This window comes from Oncorhynchus kisutch, unplaced genomic scaffold (assembly GCF_002021735.2).
Source record: "Oncorhynchus kisutch isolate 150728-3 unplaced genomic scaffold, Okis_V2 Okis01b-Okis20b_hom, whole genome shotgun sequence".
Taxonomy (NCBI): domain Eukaryota; kingdom Metazoa; phylum Chordata; class Actinopteri; order Salmoniformes; family Salmonidae; genus Oncorhynchus; species Oncorhynchus kisutch.
The window spans coordinates 7,758,341-7,765,710 of NW_022261978.1; positions in this window are offsets into that span (position 1 = coordinate 7,758,341).

A 7,370-nucleotide genomic window follows, 5' to 3' on the forward strand; every position below is an offset into this window, starting at 1 on the left:
AACTCACTTAGGAGCTTCGCTATTTCACATTTGACATTGTCTGTAAGCTTGAGTTCATTTGCACACAAAAAATCATACCATGATGGAAAGACCTGTGTGTTGTCCTTGTTAATGCAGACAGAGAAGAGCTCCAACTTCTTAATCATAGCCTCAATTTTGTCCCGCACATTAAATATTGTTGCGGAGAGTCCCTGTAATCCTAGATTCAGATCATTCATGCGAGAAAAAACATCACCCAGATAGGAGAAACTCTTCATTATGCGAGCAGTCAGACAAGGGAAAAACATCACCCAGATAGGAGAAGCAGTCAGACAAGTGAAAAACATCACCCAGATAGGAGAAACTCTTCATTATGCAAGCAGTCAGACAAGTAAAAATCATGGTCAGTAAAGAAAAAGCTTGTCTCTCAATTTTAAAAAACGTGTCAATACTTTGCCCTTTGGTAACCAGCGCACTTCTGTATGTTGCAAAAGCATTATATGGTCGCTGCCCATACTATTACATAATGCAGAAAATACACAAGAGTTCAGGGGCTTTGCTTTAACAAAGTTAACCATTTTCACTGTAGTGTCCAAAACATCTTTCAAGCTGTCAGACATTCCCTTTGGCAACAAGAGCCTCTCGGTGGTTGCTGCAGTGTACCCAAGTGGCGTCGGGAGCAACTGCATACACACGCGTTACCACTCGACTATGTCTCCCTGTCATGGCTTACAGATACCAACACGAGTAACCTGCTCTACAGGATCGGTGACCCCCCCCCATGGGACGGTTGAGCTAACGTGCGCTAATGTGATTAGCATGACGCTGTAAGTAACAAGAACATTTCCCAGGACATAGACATATCTGATATGGGCAGCACTGTCCAATTTACAGTAGCTATTACAGTGAAATAATACCATGCTATAGTTTGAGTAGAGTGTATAGTTATGAACTTGAAAATGTATTAATAAATCAATTAAGCACATTTGGGCCGACTTGATACAACATTTTGAACAGAAATGCAATGGTTCATTGGGTCAGTCTAAAACTGTGCACATACACTACTGCCAACTAGTGGCCAAAATCTAAATTGCGACTGGGCTCGAATAATACATTATGGGCTTTCTCTTGGAATTCAAAGATGATGGTACAAAAAAATAAATAATAATAATAATAATAAATACGTTTTTTTCTTTGTATTATCTTTGACCAGATCTAATATGTTATATTTTCCTACATTAATTTAACATTTCCACAAACTTCAAAGTGTTTCCATTCAAATGGTTTCCCGGATATTCATATCCTTGCTTCAGGTCCTAAGCTACAGGCAGTTAGATTTGGGTATGTCATTTTAGCTGAAAATTGGGGGGAAAAAGGGCGTATGTTTGGCTACATACATAGTGGAATTCCCACTAGAGAGTAACGGTTAATGTAATTGGATGTTAATTATTTGTTAATTATGTTAATTAATTGACTAGGCTACCTGTATTTGACATTGTTTTGCTTTTTTGCTGAACACTAGATGGTTACATTTTATTTTTGGCAGTGAAACGAGGCTACTCAGGCGAGAAAATAAACTCTACCAAATGTATAGCCCTGTCGGAAAATATAAATGGACTGTTTGAAAATGTGAAGATTTAAAATAATAATAATAATAAAGATAAAAAAATAAAAAAATGTGAATCATGTTTTTATTTGGCGTACCCCCAATGACATTGTGCGTACCCCTTGTAGGAATACCTGATCTAGTGGAATGGACTGTCACTTGTCCTTTCTGTTCCAGAAGCCTTGGGTAGGAAGAGTCCCCTGCTCCCCCAGAGACACTTGTGTTCCAACAGCTGCAGCTGAAAGGAGGTTGTGGGATTCCAGTTTTATTTATGTTCTCTGTTATGGACCTGACTGTGTCTTCCTACAATCTATATCATATATGGTCATATCCTCTGGTGTGCCCGGCTCAAATGGAACTAGATCTGCTGATGAAGCAAGAAAGAAACCTCAAATTAACTGAGATATATTGCTGTGGAAGCTGGGATTATTTCTGACACAACCATTTCTGAACATGTCCATATTGGGCTTGTACATTATCTGTGGCGCTTGTACATTATCTGTGGCGCTTGTACATTATCTATGGCGCTTGTACATTATCTATGGCGCTTGTACATTATCTGTGGCGCTTGTACATTATCTATGGCGCTTGTACATTATCTATGGCGCTTGTACATTATCTGTGGCGCTTGTACATTATCTATGGCGCTTGTACATTATCTATGGCGCTTGTACATTATCTGTGGCGCTTGTACATTATCTGTGGCGCTTGTACATTATCTGTGGCGCTTGTACATTATCTATGGTGCTTGTACATTATCTATGGCGCTTGTACATTATCTGTGGCGCTTGTACATTATCTGTGGCGCTTGTACATTATCTGTGGCGCTTGTACATTATCTATGGCGCTTGTACATTATCTGTGGCGCTTGTACATTATCTGTGGCGCTTGTACATTATCTGTGGCGCTTGTACATTATCTGTGGCGCTTGCACATTATCTGTGGCGCGTGTACATGATCTGTGGCGCTTGTACATTATCTATGGCGCTTGTACATTATCTATGGCACTTGTACATTATCTGTGGCGCTTGTACATTATCTGTGGCGCTTGTACATTATCTGTGGCTTTGGTAACTCTGCTATGGACAGTATGGGATCAAATTGGAGCTTCAAGAACAGTTCAGAAGATGTGGTTTGACGGAGGGTCATAGAGCTGCATGTATTTCTGACAGACAGTTGTGGATCATGGCCATAGTTGGAGGTCACTGCCAGCGAGTAATAATTTGGACTACAAAGAGTTTATCCGTGTAAATGCATTAGATTAATATTACATTTATCCCTCCATTGACTTCACTCTGCGTGCTGAAAGGTGAACACCTCATACCTTTACTGTGGACCACAGAGAGATCTGATACAGGCCAGCACAGTATTGTGACCTTTTTAGTCAACCAGAAGGTCCTCACATTGCTGACACCATAATAGATCTACAGCGAAATATGTGACCTGGAAAATAAAACCTTAATTAGTCATTCTTCGCTGTCATGTGGATCCATGTCACAGCATGACCCCGCCTCTCATATTACTGGCTGTGACATTTGAATGGATTGAATCATGTAAATAAAATGCTGACGTGAGGCAAAGCGCTGGGGCGTCTCAGGCAAACTCCTGTCTGTGGTTAAAAAACTACTTTGGGGTGTCTCAGCCAAAGCGCTGGGGTGTCTCAGGCAAACTCCTGTCTGTGGTTAAAAAACTACTTTGGGGTGTCTCAGGCAAACTCCTGTCTGTGGTTAAAAAACTACTTTGGGGTGTCTCAGGCAAACTCCTGTCTGTGGTTAAAAAACTACTTTGGGGTGTCTCAGGCAAAGCGCTGGGGCGTCTCAGGCAAACTCCTGTCTGTGGTTAAAAAACTACTTTGGGGTGTCTCAGGCAAAGCGCTGGGGTGTCTCAGGCAAACTCCTGTCTGTGGTTAAAAAACTACTTTGGGGTGTCTCAGGCAAGGCTCTGGGGCGTCTCAGGCAAACTCCTGTCTGTGGTTAAAAAACGACTTTTGAGCACAGACTGAGTTGTTTAATTAAAGCACCTTTAAAATGTATTGGATCAAGAGAGGCTATCGTCTCAAGGCAATGCCAAAATACATCAAATATGTACAATTAATTTTATAGAGATAGTTTGCTCAACTGCTTAATAATGTCTGGCAGTTAATAACAGTATATCAGGGGTCTTCAACACCTGTTCTGGACAGCCCATCCTCATGGTGTGCAGGCTTTTATTCTGCCCCAGCAATAACACAGAGGGTTCAGCTGAATCAAATGATCATAATCTTAAATATTGCCCTTAATTACTTGAAATCAGATTCAGTAGGTTAGGATGGGTTTAGACAGGCAGACCAATTCTGAACCTTTTTTCAATCGTTGGTATTTTCACCAATCAGATCAGCTCTTAAAAGGGGTGGTGAAAATACCAGTGAGGGAGTTCTATTAATGTCCAGTGCCCCAGGTCAAAGGGGATAGTGTCTATTGCATTCATTTTGGAACCAGGCTGCCTCTCGGGTGTGAGCCAGGTTCCCCATTCTGTCCGAAGGCGAAGTCGTCTCAAAACAAAAGTGAATTAAATAAGAACGTGGAGTGATGAGTACGATTCCATGTTTTCACATACAAAAGTGAATGAAATAAGAACGTGGAGTGATGAGTACGATTCCATGTTTTCACATACAAAAGTGATTACTTTTGATAAAAGTCTTTATCTGCCTTCCCAATGAAAACTAGTTTGAAAATTCAAACACATCTTATGGAAAAGAGATGTTTGTATGTTTCTGAACTATGAATCACGTTGCCTTGTTGACAACATGACCGTGCGGCACATATTACTGTTAGACATGGGGCAGAGATAATTTTTTGGCTATTTTAAGCTAATTTTAAAATTTTAAATAGTATATAAAGTACAGATACCCCCAAAAACTACTTAAGTTGTACTTTAAAGTATTTTTACTTAAGTACTTTACACACTGCTAATTTGATATACATCTCTTTTCGTAAAGCCATTGGGCATCTTCTCCATCCTTGAAGAGGAGTGCATGTTCCCCAAGTCTTCAGACACCACCTTCAAGGACAAGCTGTACTCCCAGCATCTTGGCAAAACAAAGGCATTTGAGAAGCCCAAGCCTGCCAAAGGCAAGGCAGAGGCCCACTTCTCCCTGGTCCACTACGCTGGAACTGTGGACTCCAACATCACTGGTCCAACGCTCTATCCACTAGGATACCAGTTCTACACATTTTGCCATCGGGCAGAATTTTTGTTGCTCTTTTAAGCAATTTTTTAGCAAATCTAAACATTTTGCCATGATTTTTTGCCATGTTAATGATATCTGAGTGAGATTGTTTAACAAAATCAATAGGGGCCCCCCTGGAGCTCAGGGGTCCTTGGCACGTGCCCTACATGTCGGGTCGGTATTTGGCCATGATTAGATAGCTGGCTAGACTAACTTACCAATCTAAAAACTGTTAGCTGACATGCATAGTTGAGTGATTGTCAGTGACTGACATAACAAGAGAAAAACTGCTGATGCATGACCAAATGTATAACTTGCACCTTATTACACTATTGTAACTCTTAACAGTAAGTTGAGACCCTGACTGAATCCCCCTAGCAACCCCTGGGGCCCCCTTAGCAACCACATTGGTCACTTATGCTTGGAGCCGGCCCTGCAGGTGTACATATTACATTGTTGCACATTAAAATAACTTAATGTCATAAACATTTAGTCTGCATGGTGCTAATGTTCTCTCCACCCACAAACACGTCAAGTAAATATCTTGTCTAATAACAGTGGCATCGGTGCCAGAATTAGGCTGTGTTGGCAGATATACCAAACAATAAACCTTGGCTGTCGTGAAGACGAGAGCACAGTCCAAGAAATTAAAAGTCCTTGATGGGGTCCCTCCAGATGGTCACCCTGCTCAACTAGTGTATCCAGCAGCTGCCCCCTATGGGGCTTCTTGTACTGATGTGCTGGGTGGCCACGGACCCTGAACAAACAGGGTGTATTCAGTGAAGTGAAATGTTCTGAACATTGCTGATAGAAATGTATTGTATAGAGTTGACACGATTCCCTGTTCAACCTGACAGACAGTTCTATCTGTTCTTAACAATACATTTCTATCTGAACGTTCTGTAAGGTTTCACCCTATTGAACATTGATTTAGCTGCACCATATTACACACAAGTCATTTAAAGGACTAATTGAATGTGAAGGTTTGAAAGCAGAAGAGATGTGATCAACACTGAAGAATGTGTGAAATAACTGACTTAAAAAAAATAACTTGTTTTAATTACTTCAAAATAATTTCTCTCTACAAGTTGCTAGAGCTGTCTTTTATAAAAGGTATACAAACTGTAATATTAATGATTGACTGAAATGTAATGTAAACACCAGAGTAAAAAGAGACAACCAACCCCAGTACCCCCTATTAATGTGCTGGGTGGACACAGCACCCCAAACACACAGACATTGGTTTCCTCATAAGATATACTGGTGATGAGAAATACACACCAGAGTAAAAAGAGACAACCAACCCCGGTCCCCCCTATTAATGTGCTGGGTGGACACAGCACCCCAAACACACAGACATTGGTTTCCTCATAAGATATACTGGTGATGAGAAATACACACCAGACTAAAAAGTGACAACCAACCCCGGTCCCCCCTATTAATGTGCTGGGTGGACACAGCACCCCAAACACACAGGGTGTATTCAGGTGGTGACAATGTAATGTAAATGTAAAGGAATCTGTTACTTTATTGTAACTAATCCCTATTCATTTTATAACAGTTTTACTGAAGCCAGTTCAGCTGCTAAGCAGTTAACCTCAGAGTGTAATAAATGTTTGAGACAGTTACATCGCTGTCAGCAATATGAGTGGATAAGATGATTGAGATACTGGTATGGTGTTATGTAAGTCATAAGAAGTTTTTACCAACTGAAATGTGAGACAAATAGAACAAGCCTCCAGTATCTTCAATATATCAAACTGTAGATAAAAATGACACATTCAATTTCTACGTTTTATAAACTGAAATTGAAATGTTTTCATTCTATCTGTTAAATATTCATTTAATATGGTTCCACCAGGGTGATACATCAAATGAAGCAAAGCACGAGGTAACGACCATCTACATCACAAGCATGAGGTGAGGAGACAGTTCAGATGTGTTTACAAGCTAAACAATATCAATAATAGGTGAACATATATATTAAGTTGTTGATGGGGATTAATGCCACTAAAATGGAACTAAATCAGGTCAGATTAGACTTAATGAAAAGTATTTTAGTTGTAGTGGGGCAACATGGACTCACTCCATTACAGTATATGAGGTTCAGTAGAAGTAACATGGACTCAGTCCATTACAGTATATGAGGTTCAGTAGAAGTAACATGGACTCAGTCCATTACAGTATATGAGGTTCAGTAGAAGTAACATGGACTCAGTCCATTACAGTATGTGAGGTTCAGTAGAAGTAACATGGACTCAGTCCATTACAGTATTTGACGGTCAGTGGAAGTAACATTGGAATCTCTTTGATAAATGAAACTTTTGATATTGTTATAACAATTAGTAATGAAATCTTGCTTATGTAAATTCAGTGAAATTCAACTCAGAGACAAATATGACATTAAAAAGTCATGTAATGGGAATGTGGTGCTCCTGGAAGTGGGAGGTGCTAGTTAGACACAGACACACAGAGGTCTCTCCTACAATCCATGTCCTTTCCCAGAGTGGTCCATAATTAACTTTTGCTTGGTTGGCACTTCCAACCAGATATAAGGAGGCTGAGGCCCCATCATCC